The sequence below is a fragment of the Dromiciops gliroides genome, chromosome 3 (genome assembly GCF_019393635.1).
Source record: "Dromiciops gliroides isolate mDroGli1 chromosome 3, mDroGli1.pri, whole genome shotgun sequence".
Taxonomy (NCBI): Eukaryota; Metazoa; Chordata; class Mammalia; order Microbiotheria; family Microbiotheriidae; genus Dromiciops; species Dromiciops gliroides.
This window is the reverse complement of record NC_057863.1, coordinates 313,318,179-313,338,295: the sequence shown is the minus strand read 5'-3', so window position 1 is coordinate 313,338,295 and position 20,117 is coordinate 313,318,179. Positions and strand designations below refer to the sequence as shown.

Genomic DNA, 20,117 nt, shown 5'->3' with positions numbered 1-20,117 from the left:
CTGAAAAGTATTGCAACATTTCCATAACTGTGGCTTCTATTTTACTCTTTCTCCTGATTGAAAACCTACCTCAGTAGAGCTATCCAGCCTCCAGCTGGTGCCTAATTAATAGTATTCATTTTAATTCCATAGGGAGATGTATTTCCCAATGAAACAGAAGGAGAATGAGTATCCTCCACCATGTTTGCCTGAGTCAGTGTCGGAAAGGTAAGCTGTCCAAATGCTCAATAGCAGCTGCAATAGCAGATCCCCCTTTACTGAGCTGTCTTTTGACACTGGACCCTGCTGAAGTGATGGACATGGAGTCTGTAATAGCAGCTGTGGCCGTTAACTTCTTCTTTTGTGATTTTTTTCTTTTTCATCTTCTTTTTAGAAATAATTGTACCATTCAAGAGTTTTATTCTCAGTGACTTGGTTTTGGATTAGGAGAGAACACGACTTCAACACAACAAAGAACATGTATAAAGGGGGAGAAAAGGACACAACAAATTACAATGACATGGGTGTGCTGAAAACTGGGTACTTTGGAAAATGCAACACCTACCTAGATAATGCAGATGATGGGTATAACCTATGAGTCCTTTTTTTTGAGTAAACAGATCTTCCATCTGAAGACCTCCACTCTACTATTACTGAGGCTGAATAGGTTAGGTCACGCATCAAGAAAAGTAGTTTTATATATGCATTTATATATATATATATATATATATATATATATATATATATATATATATATATGTATTAAAATAATAGCTATAACCTAAAATCTTTTCTCAAATATATAAAATAGGCATAGAGCCACAATTTAACATCATTCCTTGGGAGTCAATCTAATATAATTTCTTCCACGTGGATATGCAATTTTATCATCTTCCTTCAATGGCTGACAACTACTTATGGACTTAATGTCTCCATTTGACAGAATATTTATGATGAACTAGACCTTCTAGAGTTGTTCTATACCTTGATGCAACAGTTAGGAAGCTCAAGTAACTTGGAAGTGAAGCCAGAATGTGTAAAGAGAATTTTCATATTCCTGTTTGAGTCAGAACCCTGTCAGAAACTTCCACAGACTATAGCAATGTATTTTGGATCGACTTTTCAAATTTAATTCAATACAATGTCTTGCATTTATAACATCTCCCTGGAGATTCTTTTCTCAAAGTCTTCAAAATATCTTAGCTCAATTCAATGACTATTGTTCAATTTCTATTCATTGTTTCTAAGATTTTCCAATGCTTTAATTCCTTCATCTTCTTTATAGCAGATAGACCTTTCTTGTGTTAGGAAATTGATGGAGAAAGTCACATATACTCCTACTGACTCTTTCTCAGTTTATGTAATTTTCGAGTAGTAGTTAAAAGCTCATCAATATTTTTATCAATTTTCCCTCCTACTCCATCTAATTTCTTTCCTCCTGCTCAACTCTATTTTGGAGATGTGGAAGAAGAAGGAACAAGACAGAATGTTTAAAATGATTAGCCTAGGTTATGTCTGAAGATTTTTTTGTTTTGTTTTGTATAACAAAGTGTACCTCCCTGACAGATTCTTGTATTTTTTATCATTTATTTCAGATAACAGATGTTTCTTGACTAAGGTGTTTGTATTGAGTCGATTTCTCAGGGGATGTATTTAAGTCCTGGATGCAAATGAGATTTTCTGCCTTATTTTTTCTCATGGGGAATGGTCTGATATCTGGCTTGAATTTCAGGGTAGTAATATCAAATTTACCCTTGTATTCTATTAAAAATTGTTAACTGATGTTCAATCAAGAATATTACCAAGGATACAGGATGGTAGAGAGAAAGATGCAGCATAGAATAGTGGATAGAATGTTAGGTTTGGCATCACTAAGACCTGGGTTCAGATGAAACCTATGGTAATTATTTGCTGTAAGACATAGTTGCAAGCCATCTAACTTCCTTGGAATTCAAATCTAAAGTGAAGGGATTGGACTAGGTGTCCTTCATGGGTGCTTCTAGTTCAAAATCTGCAAGATTGTGAATGTAGTGTAACTTCCCTTGAAACTTATTTTGTGTTCATCATGGCAAAATTCTCCTACTAGGCAGGTAGGTGCTATCCTAGATAGACTAATGGACTTGGGGTCAGGAAGACCTAGAGTCAACTCCTGCCACAGATATTTAGTAGCTTCGTAACCCTGGGTAAATCACTTAAACTTTCTCAATCTCATTTTCCTCATCTGTAAAATGAGAGGAATAATAGCACCTAGGACAGAGTTTTTGATAAAAAAAATTGCATTAACACAGTAAGTGTATTGTGAACCTTAGATCACTACTTAAGTATTATTAATTATTATCATCATTGTTTTTTTGAGACTACTAAGTAGTAAATGTAAAATGAGGAACCTTGTTCATGAGTGCTAAAGTGTGTGGACTTAAAAAAAACCAACAACAAAAAAAGAGTGTGTGGATTTGTGGGAGGGAGGGAGAGAGAGAGATGCACAAACAAAGATAGAGAAAGAGACACAGAGAGAGACAGAAATAGACAGAGACAGAGGAAGAGAGAGAGAAAGAGACAGACAGAGACAGATGCAGAGGTAGAGGCAGAGGCACAGACAGAGAGATAGACAGAAACAGAGAGAGAGAGACAAAGACATAGATGCAGAGACAAAGACAGAAAGATGGAGAGACAAAGACAGATGGAGACAGAGAGTTGGAGATAGACAAAAACAGAGACAGAGACAAAGATAGAGAGCCTTCTAGTGAGCAGAATACCTTATCTCATTTGAACCACACAACAACCTTGTGAGTGAAATACTCCAGATATTATTATCGGTCTCTTACAAATAATAAAGCTAAGGCTGAGGGGTTAAGTTAGTGGTCTGAGGTTATACAGCTAGTAAGCACTTGAGATGGAATCCAAACTCAAGTCTTCCTGATTTCAAGTCCTTCACTCTACTCTACCTACTAAACCATGTTCTTTCTCAATCTTGATTATATTAATTATCTCCATTTAATAGAAGAAGGAATGCTCACTCAAATTAAATAAATTCACTGAATTGTCCTAGGAAACTTTGTAATAAAATTCCACCTCTGGTCTATCTCTATTCCAAGTGTAACCCTATTTCTTCTGTACCTCACTGCCTCTCAGTTATTTCCTTATATGCTTATACAAAGGGTTGGATGAAGGAAGGCTCTTATCTCAATCCAATTCAATTTATTTAAATTCAACCAATATGTATGAAGCACCTACTGTTATTTCTCACTACTCCCACTTTTAGATATTCAACCTAGGCCTGCTTATAATATTGAAACTAATTTTAAAAGATATAATGCTATGTTGACAGGCCACACATGATAAACTCAATTTATAAATAGATGTGCAGAAGGTGAGAAAGAAGAAAAAGCAGGTCTAATCTTTGTCTCAAGAATGTGCAATGAGATAGATAAAGCAGCAGCTCTTTCTAGCTTGACCCTTTATATGATTCCCCCCCCCCCATAACTAATACAAATAAGGTCTACTAACCCAAGGGCATTCACATAGAATGTTTATGATTGTGAATATTACTTAATTTCATTTTTCAAAATGTAACAATAGCCAGCTCCAGACTTGGCAGTTATGAATTATCCTTAGGCATAAAGTAAAATCCAGTACATTATGACTTTTTCTCTCAGACATGTAGCCTCCTCTATATACTTTTCTATCAGAAAATATGTTTGATAGATGATGACTATATTTTTGAAAACTTGAATATTTTTCCTACAAAGTGCTAAAAAAATTTTTAAAAAACCTTTTAGATCTAAAAGCCACAATATCATGTCTGGTTTCTTTCTTTTACATATATATATTTGGAAAGAGACTTTTGCATAACTGTTTTGTATACAGTTGTCATTATTTAATGCATCTAGTGAATGCCTCTAGTCTTTACCCTTGTGTTTTCTGGGGCCAGGACTAACATTATATTTGTTGGCAGTGCTCCATATGCAATGCCTCTGTGTATTGTTCCTAATCTTGACTGTTTAATGACCCCCCCTCTGTATTTTATTTGTGGCCTTCCTAAGAACAGCGTATTGCCTTGATAGCTATGAAATAGAAAATATAACAGGAAGGAAAATAATAATAAAAATAAATACTCGATTCATACAAACGTAGCCTACATCCATGGAATTCAAACCACTTGAGAAATTATTCTTCGGTCATTTATAAAATAAGGTAGAGAGTTAAATATGCATTTCCCCCCATTGATCTAATAAGGCCTTGATGAGGCCAAGCCTACACTTCCTGATGGGTCATGCAGCAGATATAATCCCTTCCAATTAGTAAATTACATTTCCCATGAGGTCCCAAGCCTCAAAAGAAGGACTCAATTGAAGATGGGCTAAGCCTTCATATTTCTGTGACAAGCTGTACCAGCAACACAGGGCATATAATCATGGCTAGAAGATGTGGGAAGGAAGAAATAGATGTCATGACATACTTCAGGGATGACAACACATCCCTTATGATGCTGCTGCAGAATCACAGGCCATGAATAGATAAGAGTAGGCTTCCAGATGAGCTATGGGGGGATGTGAACTAACAAAGCTGGAGAAACCACCAGGATCATCCAGTGCATTATGAACATTCCAGAAAAGTAGATCCAGGAATAGAGCTGCAGCCAAGAGCTAGGAGCAGTTCAGTAATTGAGAACAGGTGGAAGCAGAAACCACCTATATCCAAGCTTATGAGGTATGCATCCAGGCTTCTAGCCTCAAAGTACCCTGAAACTGAAGAGAATTTTCCATTTTCTCTAGTTAACAGTTGGGAGCCTAAAGGGGAGACCTTTCTTTTGTGAACTATTGTAGGGAAGAGTGGAAGGGCATTCATTTAAGAAATGGGCATTGATAATGTTTCTGTAATCTGGGCCCTTCTAAACTGTGTCTTAAACCTGGATTAGTTTTCTGAGGCATGTAATTTAGAGGGGCTCAGGCTACAGAAGTATTACTAATGCCCATTCCTCAAATAAATACCCTTTACTCCTCTCTTCCCTAGCATAAGAAAGAAGTTTCCTTTGGACTCCCAACTCTTAACTGGATAAAACAGGGAAAAATCTCTTTGGTATCCATTCCATACTGTGACTCCCAGCCCTTACCCCCTGCCCCGCTGTGGTAGATCAAAGCAAAATATAGACAAATAAATAAAGAAAAATCTTTCCTACCCCCCTCACCCTTACCCCATGTCATACACAAAGAATTTCTTATTGTCATTCAGTCATGTCTGACTCTTTGTGACTCCATGGACCATACTGTCCATGGGATTTTCTTGGCAAAGGTAACTGGAGTGATTTTCCATTTCCTTTTCCAGTGGATTAAGGCAAACAGAGGTTAAGTGATTTGTCCAGTCACATTGCTAGTAAGTGTCTGAGGCTGAATTTGACCTCAGGTCTTCCTGACTCCAGGTCCAGCACTCTATCCACTGAGCCACCTAGCTGCTTCTTCGGCAAATACTGGTTGAGTGCCTTGCCAAAGGTTGCACAACCAGTAAATGCCTGAAGTCAGATTTGAACTCAGGTCTTTCTGACTCCAGGTCCAGCACTCTATCCACTAAGCCATCAGTTATCCCACACACAGAGTTACACTGTTTTGAAGTTTCCCAGACTTCTGATAGGACACCGACCACATATAGAAAATTTGCAGATAGTTGACATGTCAAGTCAACCCATGAATAGACAATACATATGACGTCAACAATGCACATAGCCATAGTAACTAATGCTTACAGGATTGTGTCACCCCCAGACTCCCTATATGTCTCTGGTTCTGATAGCTTCCCCAAAGAGCTGTCATGATATCATCTGTGTTATCATCAGGCATGTGATACAGTCTGACTGTGGGCCACTTTGTCTGCTTCTATAAGCTACTAGATTCCTTTGCTGGTCTATTCTCTCATCAATCATTCTTTGAATTAATTTTATACTTCAATTTTATACTTTCAGCTTAATACTCAGTATTCAAATAGCCATTGTGGATGTTATCTCCAAAGATGCAGCATATAATACCTCCATACCTATCCATCCCTTGTGACTTTTATCTAGGTCTTCCCCTAGCTCTGCCACAGAGTATACCTAAATTTCTGGGAACCTTCTATGCTTTCTCTGGACATCATAAGGATACCAACAGTGAATGTGGACTGTTCACAGAAGATCCATTACACTTACCATGTGACCAGTTGACTTTTCTATTCATGCATTTCTTTTATGATACTCTTTCATAATTCCTTACTAATAATGTGTTGTAGTCTGTTCACAGCCACCATGAGCCTCTCCATGGTCATTTGAATGATTTTCAACTTCAAAGCTTTGGATACTCTAGTTCTATAGTCCTACAACAATATCAGATGAATATTAATATTAAAAAGATGGATCTTTATTCCAAATACAAGTTTGAGATCATTCAAAGAACTTGGCAGTTTAACAAAAACAATCCACCCCATGCTCCTTTAATTCTGTATCCTATTCATTGTCTATTTGCAGTCTGTACAAGATACAAGTGCTAATGCACAAGTTCTGTGGGCTGTCCAGCCAACCCAATATTATCATCTGACTAAACAAGACTATTTAAAGTGATTATGGATTTCACATATGGTGTTCTGGAGTTTGGTGCCATCAGCATGTTGTCTTCAAACAATGGCATCTAAAGGACCTCAGTGTCTATAAAGAATGCTCCTTTGCCTTACTCAGTCCTCTATGACAGTGGCAAACATTTCTGTTGGCTACAAAAGTCCATGTTTCATGCCTTGTCTGATATTAGGGTTCAGTGAACAAAGCTCTCCCTCTCTTGTTATATCTTTCAAGCAATCTTATATAATTCTCACATCTGTACCTTGCTGGAAGAGGTACATTTTGGTATACTGAATCAAAATTTTTATAGCAAATAATAATAACAGTGGGATCTTGTATAATTTATACCTTTCAATCAACTGTCTAATAGTAAATATGTGGCCTATTGTAGGATATAGTTTGCAAGAGGCTGCTTATTCATTTCGAATGCTCTCATAAAGATACATTTGATTCGCAAGTAAATTATTCTCATCAAACATTTTATACTGTTTCTTTGAGGTAAAAATAAGGTTTCAGATTTTGAGCTAAAGGAAAGAGATTGCCTTAGCAGCATGCCTGCCACACAGTTGGTGCTTACTAAATGATTGTTTCCTCCCTAATTCCTTCTATAATGAATTTCTATAGAAGAAAATCATTATGAGACTTCCCCTAAGAAGCAAAACAAAAAGTGGTTGGGTAGGTTGGGCTATTTTTGCTCAGCTTTCCTACCAGTACCAAAATCGCTGCCTCCTTTCCACATCTATTGTTTTGTTTCCCTATTTTATTTTTCTTTAAACTTGTGCTTTTACTGATGTAGGAAAATCTTTCTATCAAGGGAGATTCACAAACATTTGGCAACATTTAATCTTGGGAGTTTTCCTGGACCACTGAAAGGGGAAGTAACTTTCCTAGGCAAAACAGCAAGGTTGAATTAGAGGTTGTACATGAACCAAGAACTTCATACCTTGTTCCTTCTTTATCTTTTTTTCATGGATAATTGGCTTCATACTGATCTAATATTTTACTTTTCAAATGCATATTCTTTGTCCACTACTCTCATCTGATGCAAGGTTAGATGATCTTAGCTAATCTGGGATGGGGATTTGAGACAGTGGAGACAAACTCAAAAACAGGGGCCACTCAAATGTTCATAAGGATGACTGAAGGCAGCATATTGACTTAGAAAACCACGTGTTAACAATATCTGTGTTCTATTACATTTTTTTAAATTTTATTAAGTCGTTGCCAATTATATTTTAATTTGGTTCTGGTTGCTTCACAGTGTTGCAGGCAAGTAATATACCCAACACTGTTGTTATGAACCCAGGAGTTATATAAATCCAGATATGAATGAAATAGAAGCTACATTATTGTGGAATATGAACATTCAGGTTCTGACTAGCCCTGCATTATAATGCTGCAGTGCTCAGACAGCCTAGCACATGACTAAAGCAGGGTAGGGTCCAGAAAGCCTGTGCCCAAGCCACAGCAGGAGAAAAAGCTAAAACTGTTCCTAGGCAACGTAGCTGCCCAGCAGTCCATCTCTGAGCCACAACAGGAATAAGGGCCAGAAAAGTACCCTACCACCCCAGTGACTAATCATTTTGCACCTGAATCACGGCAGGATTCAGGGTCAAACCAGTGCCTGGGCAACTCAATAACAAGGCAGTTTCAGCCTGTGCCAAGGCTGGAGCCAAATCAGGAAAAAGGACCAGGCAGCACCTGGGAAGCAAGATACCTGGAGTGTTTAAAGAGACCTTTTACCAGTGCAATCTCCAAGATCTAGAGAGACAACAAAAGACATAGACCACTCTAGGTCGAGAACCTATGCAAGAACAAGGATACAGAGAAGAGACCAAGGACATGATCTAAGATGAGCCACTGATAAACTGATATAAAACCCAAGTATTCCTTTGAAAGATGGGACATAGTCTTCAATACTGAATCTAAAGCCAAGCAGAACTGCCCTCCCCTCCAAGAGTCTGACTCAATGACAGATTCATAATCCAGAAACTGAGGCTGGAGATACAAGTAAACAGAAGAAAATTCTAAACACAATGAAGATATAATATGAATTAAGAGAATCCTAAGAGGAAATCCAGAAGAGGAAAGTAAATTCAGAACAAATCCAAATAGAAGGAAGGAAGGAAGGAAGGAAGGAAGGAAGGAAGGAAGGAAGGAAGGAAGGAAGGAAGGAAGGAAGGAAGGAAGGAAGGAAGGAAGGAAGGGAGAAAGGAAGGAAGGAAAACTGCTTGGTCACAAGTCTTACAAGAGTCCCTAGAGAAAAAATGTAAAATAATATATTTTAAATTCAATTATAGTTGTAGACAAAAGAGTGGGATGAAAAATCAATAGTTTAGGGCAGAAAGTTTAAATCTTTACTAAAGAAAAGGTCTCCTGAAAATTAGAATAGATCTATCTATCTATCTATCTATCTATCTATCTATCTATCTATCTACATATCTATCTACATTCCATGAAACAATAAGGAATACTAAAATGGGAACAAATTAATGGGAAGAAAATGTCATGAAGAGTTATAAAGATGTATAAAGATATAATGGAAATGTACTGAAGATAATGTAAGGTATATACTCCAAAAACAAGCTCCAAGAAAACAGTACAAGGAGGAAGAATCTAAAAATGATTAGACTACTTGAAAATCTTAATCATTTTTTAAAAACCTAGATGCTATATTTCAAGAAATAGTAAGAGAAAACTACCCACATCTTTTACAATGAGAAAATAAAGTGCAAATAGACTCTACCAGTTGCCCCCTGAAAATAATTTCAAAATGAAAATTCCAAAGGATGTCAAAGCCAAAACACAAAGCTCCTAGGATTGAGAAAAATAATACAAATTTAAGAAAAAATAATTCAAGTACTAATGAATTATGGTTAAGATCACAAAAGACTTGGCAGCTACCCCTAAAATGGAGAAATATTACAATATAATTTTGCTTCCCTTCCCCTCCTCACCAGCCCACCAACAAAAAAAAGATAAAGGGTCACAATCAAGAATAACTTCAAAATAACAACTTACCCTGAAAAACTCAACATAATAATACAGAATAAAAGTAACATAAATTTAATGTGAGAGGACTTTGAAACATTCTTGATGAAAACAACAGAGCTGAATAGAAGCTTTGAAATACAAACACAGGAATCAAGATAAAACTAATCATGATGAAAAATTCTATCCACCTTTGAGGGAGAACTGATGAACTCTGACTTCAGATTGAAGCATACTTTTAAAATTTTCCTTATTTTTCTTGGGGCTTTTGTTTTTCTTTTGTAACATGGTTAACATGGACATGTTTTGCATAACTTCACATGTAAAATTGATATATCACTTGGCTTCTTAAGGAGGAGAGAATTTGGAACCCCAAATTCTAAAAAAAATGTAAATTTTTTTAATGTAATTGAGAAATATTTAATAAAAATACATATTTTAAAATAAAATAAAAAAGAAAACTACAGAGGTAAATACATTTGAACATTTGGAAGGGACTATATGATGACAAAGTACTTATATTCAAAATAATGAGAGAAAGCATTCAGAACCAACATTTTTTCCAAAGATCCTAGAAGGAGTTAAACTGAGGACTTGTGGTAGGTTCTGTTCTGCCTTGATTGTCATAACAGAAAGGAAAAAAGGGTAAAGTATCAGAAATGTACTAGAGAATACAGGAGAAGGGAGGTAAGAGAACTTACAATTTCATACACTTGGAGTGTATAAGATGAAGGAAGGGAGTGGGAGGGAGTAGATGTGTAGCACATAAACATCACTTTCAATCTGAACCAAACATAAGTTTGAAAACAGACAAACACAGGACTTCGGTGTATAAATACATTAAACTCAACAGGATATGATATAGGGAGAATTGGGGGAACTTAAGGTATAGTGTAAATGGGGGATTAATCATACTCAAGACAAACTCCAGTGCTGGAGACTAGATTGTCAAGAGGAATAAAAGAAAAGAAATAAAAAGTAAAAACCTATCATGGAGGCATGGCAAGGGGAAAGAAGGAAAGATCTAGTCAACCTTAGATTATTTGTGTTAAGCACTTTCCCTTTTTATCATTTTTTAGCAGAATTGATTAGAATGCAGAATTCAATAGTATGTTGCTTATAAAAATACTATTAAAACATAAATATTCGGGGCAGCTAGGTGGCGCAGTGGATAGAGCACCGGCCCTGGAGTCAGGAGTACCTGAGTTCAGGTCCGGCCTCAGACACTTGACACACACTTACTGGCTGTGTGACCCTGGGCAAGTCACTTAACCCCAATTGCCTCACTAAAAAACAAAAACAAAAACAAAAACAAAAAAAAAAACATAAATATTCACAAATAATTAAAATGACGTGCTGAATCAAATTCAATTCCAAAAACTGAACTAAAAACAAAACAAAACACCACAACAAGAGTAGCAATCATGATCTTGGACAAGGAGATAGTAAAAAACTGACATGATTAAAAAGGATAAATAGGACACTATATTATGCTTAAAGGCACCATAGTTAATTAATATCAATACTTAATACATATTTAGGAAACTGCAAAGCATGTAAATACTAATTATAAGAAGAAATATTAAAACTACAATAATAAAATTATAGTAGTAAAATTTCAAGACCTATACACACATGCTTATTATACATATTACTGACAAAGCTAGCAAAGATAAATAAGAATTTAAGAACATAGACAAATCTTACAAAAAGATACTTTAAAAAGAAATAGAATGATAAAAAGTTACACATCATAGATCTCTGGTACTTGCTGAATGGTAATAGGAACAGAAAGGAGTGTACATACTTTTCAATTGTGAATTGAACTTTTGCAAAAATTGAACAAGTGCTAGAGTAAAAAATCTCACAAATAAATATTAAAAAAATCAGAACTTTTAAGCATATTTTTTCTGACCACAATATAATAAAATTATTTTCAATAGTTTTTGCAGAAAAGATCAAAATTAATTGGAGACTAAATAACTTAATCCTAAAGAATTGTTGAATCAAAGAATAAATCAGAGAAAAATAATTTCATCAAAGAAAATGAAAACAATAAGGCAACATATTGCAACTTTTGAAATACAGATAAAGTAGTTCTTAAGGGAAAACTTTAATCTCTAAATGCTTTTATCAACAAAAGAAAGAACAGATCCATTAATTGGGCATGTAACTAAAAAAACTAGAAAATTATTGTTTAAAGAATTAATAGAAGAGCTAGTCTGACACTTTTAAAGAGAGAAAAACCAATTTGTCAGCATCAAAAATAGAAAAAGAAAATTCACAATTAAAGATGACACATAGGCAACCATCAAAAACCATTTTCCCAATTATATGCCAAGAAACTGATAAATTAGATAAAATGGAAGAATAATTACAAAAACATAAAATACCCAGATTAACAGAATAAGAGTAAATTTAGCCCATCATAGAAAAACAGACAAAGGAAATAATTAACTCCCAAATTGAGGGTGGTAGTAGAAAGAACTACATGAACAAATCAGTTTATAATTGAATTTTATCAAACATTCAAAAAACAATCAATTCCAATAATACATAAACTGTTTTTCAAAAATATAAACTGCAGGGATCCAACCAAATTCCTTACTTAATACCTTCAAAATCTTTCCTCTTTCTATCTTTCCAGTCAAGTAAGGTATTTGGGGTTTTGTTGTTGTTGTTGTTGTTTATTTTTTTTACAATAAATCTTTTTATTTGAAATTCTTAAAGTCAAAGGTGCTTTTGAACACCTTTGATTTTAAGAATTTCAGCCTGTGACTATAGACTGGTCTTGGTATAGAAACAGAATAGAAATATGGCAGATACACTTTAAAAATCTGGGCTCCTCTAGGTAAGAAAGGGTTAAATGCATGCCAGTAATTAGTGATACTTGGTAGGCCTTCTAAGGTCAGTTACTCTTGCCACAACTTCTGACCAGCAATGTTGCTAACACGGCACTGAGCAGCTAGCTCATCAAAACATTTCTCTGGAAACTCCCCCTCTCCCCACTACTCAACTGTTGACTGACACGTTGAGCTCCTTGCTTGTGGGGGGAGGGCAGGAGAGTTCTTTAGAGAAGAAAGATTCAATTCAAAAATGGTTTCTTAGTGGGCAAAGTGGGTTTCTTAGTGTAGAGAGGTTAATTCAAGTAAGGTCATTACATTATAAAAAAAGTGTTTTTTGTTTTTGTTTTTTTTAAGAGTGCAAGAATAATTTTCAACATTGCTAAAGATTAAAAGTGTCTTTGGTAACATTGGGGAAAAGCCTTCTCTGCCTACCCCACAACAGAATGGGAGTGCAACAATGGAATTATAAATGTTGACCTTCCTGAGCCCAATCCAGCCTCGAAACTGATTCAGGGATGCAAGAATGGCCCCCCTTTTCTCACCCTGATCAGCACAGTCAGGAGCAAGTATGGCACACTGCTTCTCAGACCACCGGCCAATTGCACCCCATAGACAGAGGTGAGCAGCAGAGGTTTGGAAGCCAGTCCCTGTAATGTGATGGCTGGGTAGCCTCGGGAACCCCTGCTCTTCTGCTTAAAAAGGTTTGTTCTCCTCACAGAGACCCTGATCAGCTCTGCTCCCCAGGCAGGAAATGGTGGCCTGGACCCACACCCCAGCAGCAGAACTCAAGTCTCTGGAGAGAGTTTTGAAGAAGGCACTTTTTAAGCCCGGATAAAAGCACTGCCCTTTGTCACCTGGGTTGCAAAGGAAGCAGGATGCTGTGCTCAGGTCCTGCTCCCAGAGCCAGAGAAATTTAACTGCATTAAACAGAAACATCCTATAAAAACAAACAAACAAACAAAAACTAAAAAAGAAAAAATTCTGTAATTCTGGTTGGCTTCTCCAATACCATCTTTCCAGTGTGCTTCCAAGGAGCGAAAGAACTCAAGTCCTCAGTTGGTGGCTTCTTTGGGGGTGAACTAAAACTTCTCAGAGTGCCTGAAAGAATGACACATGTGTCAATGGGTGTCTGATCATGAAGGATTAATTGAAAAAGGGGATTACATTTCAACCAAAGCCAAGGCCTTTGTTTGAAATAAAAAGAGATGCTCAAGATGCAGAGCAGAAGATGACTTGGGAAGGGGCAAAAAAGGCCAGCCAAAAGCAGCAGTCTCCTGGACTGAGAAGACCACTGAACCAGTGGGCAAGATGTCCACCCCTCCCTGTGGCTGTGGCTGATACAAGAAGACAAAAGGGGAGGGCAGCTTCCAACCTCTGTCCTCTGGAACACTGGTCTGGATCTGAGAAGCATCCATCAGGCCAAGGAGAAGGGCTTCTGGTTGGCATGTTTCACTGGCTAGAATAATTCATGAGGGATTAAAGAGGGTCTCATTTTAACATAAGGCTCTTTACTGAAAGCATCTGATTAATGGCAGGTGTGGATGTGGTTTTTTATCATGTGCTTCCCTCAAATGAGGCACTTAGCACAGCACCTTACACATACTAGGCACTATTTAAATGCTTATTCCCCTCTCCCCTACTCCCCTTCCTAGCTTTCATATACCTTACTCCCCTCCACTTATTCTGTGATCCAGTGACTGGCTTCTTTGGTATACTTTCTACAAGACAGTCCATCTCCTGACTCCATACATTTTCACTGACTGTACTCTATGCCCAGAATTCATTTCTTACTCACTTCTGACTCCTGGCTTCCTCATCTAACTTCAAGTTTCCACTAAAATCTCATCTTCTGTAAAAAGCCATTCTTGGTTCTCCTTAATATTAGTGCTTTTTCCTTGCACTACAAACCAAGACTAAAGTGGAGGGAGAGTTGGTGCATGATTTTTGTGGTTTGCAGATGATTGTGTAACTGAGCTTCTTTGGGGGTGTAACTGAAATTGAGATGTAACTAACTCAAGATCGATTCTCTGCTACTTCTGCTAATTTTGGACTAACAAGAAACACCAAGAAAACTCCAGCAGCCAGAACTACACCATCCATACATGGAACCATCAGTTACAGCAAGTGGAGGTATTTTGAATACTGTGGATAAGTTCACTTACCTTGGCAGTATAATTTCCAAGGATGTGCACATAGATAATGAGGTTGATGTGCAAATTGCCAGACCTTGCTCAGTGTTTGGAAAGCTGCAAAGGAAAGTGTGGGGCAGAAGAGGTGTTAGACTGGCCTACAGAGCCATTGTTCTGACCTCATTATTGTATGCCTATGAAACCTGGATAGTATACCAGGGCCATGCAAGGAAACTGAATCATTTCCATGTGAATTGTCTTAGGAAGATTCTGAACATCACTTGGCAAGATAACGTACCAGACTCTGAGGTCCTTTCTTGACCTAAATTGCCTAGTGTTCCAAATCTACTGCAGAAAGCACAACTCTGGTCGACTGGCCACATTGTTCAAATGCCAAACTTATGTTTGTCTAAAAGACTTTTGCAGAGAACTCACACTAGGCAGGCATTCACACAGTAGTCAGAAGAAGCAATAAAAGGACACTACCAAGGTCTCTCTGAAGAACTGTGAAATCAATTGTGAGACATGGGAGACACTGGGAAAGGATCACACAGCATGGCAGCCCTGTATCAAAAAAGCTCCTGTGCTCTGTGAGTAAAGAAGAATTGCAGTAGCTTAAAGGAAACACACAATATTCAAATTTAGAGACATCTCCACTCCAAATGTTCATGTGGATTATTTGTGCCCAATTTGTGGTAGAGCCTTCCAAGTTCATATTGGTCTGATAAGCCACAGTTGGACACCCTGTATCTTGACTTCAACATAGTGACGTCATTTTGGTCCTCTTCCAGAACTAAAGACAACTTGCAACTTTCTTTCTGAGAGTATCTCCAATTTATTATTAGAGAGAGAGAGAGACAGAGACAGAGACAGAGAGAAATTGGTCAATAGGTCTATTTTGTCTATAGTTGTTTCTATTAAGCACCCCCCCCCATTAAATTGAAAACTCCTTGAAGGCCAGGACTATTTTTACCTTTTTTCTGTATCTCTAGTCTTTAACTCAGTGGTTGATGGATAACAGGCATTTAACAAATGCATATTAACTTGAAAGTTAAACACTGAATTTATTTTAAGTAAAAGGAAAGGCAAGCCTGAATGTAACAGAGATTTATGGTTTCATGCAAAATCCTCTTATTCTGTTCTACTTTGCATGTGGAAATGCTCATTGTATTTGTTAAGTTCAGAATTAGAAAATTAAAAAGAAAGTCAATATTTGCATTACTTTTTATTCATAAGATACATATACAAAAATTAGCATTATCCTAATGAGTCTGATTCTAAAATGACTTAGACTTAAAAAACAACAACAAAGAAAAACAACAACCCTGGGCTCTAATTGGCAAATATTAACAATATCTTGAGTAGTCTAAGGCACACCTTGCCATGTCAATACATATGCATGTCTTTTCCCTGCTTTTTGACTCTAGCAAGACTGGTAAATCAAATCAACACTGCAATTCTTGGGAAACAAAAAAAAAACACAACATGTTGAGTGGGATGGGAAGTACACGCACTGACCCCTGTAATAGAGACTGGAGGAGAAAGGAGGCCAAAGCACTGATTTTATTTTTTTCGAAAGAAAGGTGTACCACACTCACTGGGACAACCAGGAGGTATGACACACTGAGATTAGGAAACCAAGCAGTTTTTATACTCTTTACAGACATCTAATTTGAGCAAAATGCAGTAATGGGATTAATACTATATGTTCAGCAATAAATCTTTCTCCTGGGATGTTCAGCGATAAGACTCTCTCTCCTAGATTGTTCAGCGATAAGTCTCTCTCCTGGGTCAGAGTGTCCCAACCTCAGGGGTTCAGCTGTAGGTTATTTTGCAAAATTTCCTGTTTCAGCAACAATCTATCATATCTACATAATATCTCGGTGCAGACCCTATGAAGCAATTTTTAAGTTGATATGCCTATATTTAGAAAGGGGGATAGTAGCTTCCCATTATTGCCTCTCGCTAGAGAAAAACACAGAGAGAGAGAAATAGGGGGCTCTAAGGGGCTTTAAGACTTTGAGATCAGATCACTAGGCCGAAGGGGGGGGCACTTTCCATCTCAGTGGAGGGTCATATCCCTATGTCCCTCTCAATGTTAATCAGTTGACCTATGATTTTCTTCATCATCCCTCTGATTTTCTGGTCCCAAACCTTTCTCTCCAACACTCTCCCAGAGGTCTTTTCTTTTTAGTATTATAATAAAAGATTCTTGAGGATAGGGAATGTATTTCTTGATTATATTTGTATCTGCAAGATCTAGCATATTGCCTGGCATATAGAAAGTGTTTAATAAATTATTTTTATTCATTCATTTATTTATTCTTTCTTTTGATCAAGGCTAAAGCTGAGTAATAATTTTAATTAAAATTAAAAAAAAACTATTCCCTAAAATGCAGCTATTTCTTCAGGTTATTCACACTACATGAGGGGCAGCATAGCAGAGTGGATGAAGATTGGCCTCACACTAAGAAATACCTGATCTTGAGTATTGTGTCTGATGTATAATAGTTGTGTGTCTCTGATCTGTCATTGAATCTCCACAGGCAAGTTTCTACGACTGTAAATTTCAGAATTTGCCCATCTAAATTGGTAAGGGGAGTTTTCTCACAAAGAGCTCCTTAACAATAATGAAATCACTTCCGTGCACATCAACAGCAACACAATTCTCACTATCTTTAGAGACATAGAATTTATAAAAGGGAACTGTATGAAATAAATCTGGAAAAGTATGTGAAAACAACTGTTCAGAATTTTAAACACCAAGCTAAAGAGTTCTTTTGTTTTTAATCTGATGAGTAATGGGGAGCATGGAAGGTTTTGGACTAGGGGAGTGAGTGACATGGTCAGATATGTACTACAGCCTTTCTCCTTCAATTTAAAGAACACCCAGGCTTTAAAGCATAAACGAAATTTCCCTTCCACAAAACTGTTACTGATACTCCCAGTAATGGACATTGCATCCAAATTTCACATTGTCTATTGTTTTGTAAGCCTCCAACATACATATTATGTAACTGTGCTAGCAGCCAGCACAGTGTTTGAGAAATATCTATTGACATTATGTCTGCAGTGGCCAATATATAGTAGATTCTTAATGTATTTCTGTTCATTGATTTGATCATTTGATTTGGCTCATGGTTTCCTACTCCTTGCATCTCTCTGATCAAACACATGTATCTGACTGTTTGACAACAATTACCTTCTTCATGCCCAGCTGAACTTTATACCAATCTTTGGTTCATATTGTCTCAATCTTTCTCTGATTGAAGATTTGACACTTTCTTAATAACTAGGACTATGCATTCTAGTTTTGTGATTTCAACAATACGTAGCATAGTGCTGGGCACTCTAAATATAGCACAGGCAGCCCTGTATGAGGTTGCTTCAAAGAGTCTTGTTAACCCACTGTATCCAAAGACTACTCTAAAATCATGGAACCTACCTACACCATTTCAACTAAATGACAAACAATACAATATATTTCCTATGAAATGAACTGGCTTCTGTAACATTATTTTGCCTTTTAGAAACAATTAAAGGCATTAAGTAGATCCTATCCATAATAATAAATATCTTTCAACTAGGTTTGTAGACTTACTGGCATAACAAAGAATTAATTAATTTTAAGCTTAATAAATATAGATCAGCTAGGTGGCAAAGTATATAGAGTGCTGGACCTGAAGTCAGGAAGACTCATCTTCCTGAGTTCATAACCAGCCTCAGACACTTACTAGCTGTGTGACCCTGGGCAAGTCACATAATCCTGTTTGCCTCAGTTTCTGCATCTCTAAAATGAGTTGGAGAGGAAATGGCAAACTCTTCCAGTATCTCTATCAAGAAAATCCCAAAAGGGGTCATGAAGTGTCAGACAGGACTAAAGCAACTGAACAAAAAAATATGCCATTCATTCTGCTAGGCTTTGAATATACACATGCAAACAAACAAACAAACAAACAAATAAATAAATAAATGGCCTCCACCCTCAAAGAGTTTATATCCTAATAAGGGAGACAACATGTGCCAATATGCATACAAAACCAAAACAAATGCAAGAGAGGGAAGGCACTAGCAGTTAGAGGATGGGGTGCACTGTGGTCAGAAAAAGTTTTATGTAGCAAAGATAATAATCTTATCTTATTCTAAAAATAGTTCTGTGTTGGTAGAATGACTTCTAAAGTTAGGATTAACTAACAAAAAATAAAGTAAAACTCATTCATTTCTATGTCTTCCTTATCATTTCACTCTGACAAAGTCAGTCTATTACATGACAAAACTCTTAGTATTAAGAATGAAATTACGTGTTCATCAATAAGCATTCTCTTAAAACATATGACCCTGGCCTCCTGGACTCTTTATTTGGGAGGTTTTCCTAGTGAACACTTGCTCTTTTTCATTTTTTTTTTTTTGCCCTCTCTGCTGAGTTATTCACCCTTTCCTTTCTGTCTCAGAAGGAAGTCTTTCTAACCTAGTGTTAGACCAAAGGGAGCCTTTTCTTACATTGTATATAATTCCCTTACATTTTATTTTTGTTCTAAGAGGCTAGCTAGATCTTTTTGATGTCCTGCCTGAAGAGTACTTCAACAAACTGTGTCATGAATTAAAGTGGTATCAAATTTCTTTTTTGTGTAACCCCTTCATTACTTCTGATAGACACCTCAAGTCTATAATCTGCCCAAAATGCTTAGAGAGAACGCTCACAGTGAACCTATTACATATTTTCACTCACTTAGCTTTGTTATATTATAAAAAGTGAATAAGGATCCTGGTAGGGAAAGAGTAATTCAAACTCCCAGTCTTTTTAAAGTAAATGATACTGGTGCATACCTGTTATCTCTGCACCTTGGGAAGCTGAAACTAGATTTGGGCTCAGGAGTTCTGCAATGGCTTAAGTCAATTAAATACAATAGGTCTGACACCAATGCTGTCACCCTCAGAAGCAGGTGATCACCAGACTGCCTAAGAAAGGGTAAATCTGTCCAAGTTCCCATGCTGAGAAGCAGCAAGAACATTTGTGTGTTAGACTTTTAGCCTTTAAGATAGGGAGACCCAGTTGAAAAATAAAATAAAAAGAGGGTTAGCTAGGTGGCACAGTAGATAGAGTACTAGCCCCAGAGTCAGGGGACCTGAGTTCAAATCTCATCTCAGACACTAACTAGCTTTGTGACCCTGGACAAGTCACTTAACCGCAATTGCCTTAAACATCTGGGGCTACCTCGAGTCAGCCTGATATTTATCTTTCCACTGGACCCAGATGGCTCTGGAGGAGAGAGTGAAGTTGGTGACCTTGCACATCTCTCCCTCACTTAAAAATGCTATTGAGTGCAAGTCATGATATCACCCTGATGTCATGGTCCTCTTTGAGAACAAAGGACAAGCAACAACAACAAAATAAAAAAGAAATGCTTTGGAGATGGTGGAGTAGAGGCTGCAACCCAGCTGAAGTCACTCAATATAACTCTCGAGATAACTTTAAAGTAATGCCTCAAATCAAACTTTGCAGTAATAGAGTCAACAAAAAATCAGGGTGAGAAATTTTTCCAGCTTAAGAAAACTTAGGAGGTCCACAGGAAAGAATTGTGACACTGGTGA

The 20,117-nt window shown here is 36.9% G+C and overlaps 1 pseudogene; it reads right to left on the bottom strand.

Moving 5' to 3' along the window:
• Positions 1–811: 811 nt before the first annotated feature.
• Positions 812–13,811, bottom strand: LOC122747525 (annotated as a pseudogene).
• Between the last annotated feature and the right edge of the window lie 6,306 nt (positions 13,812–20,117).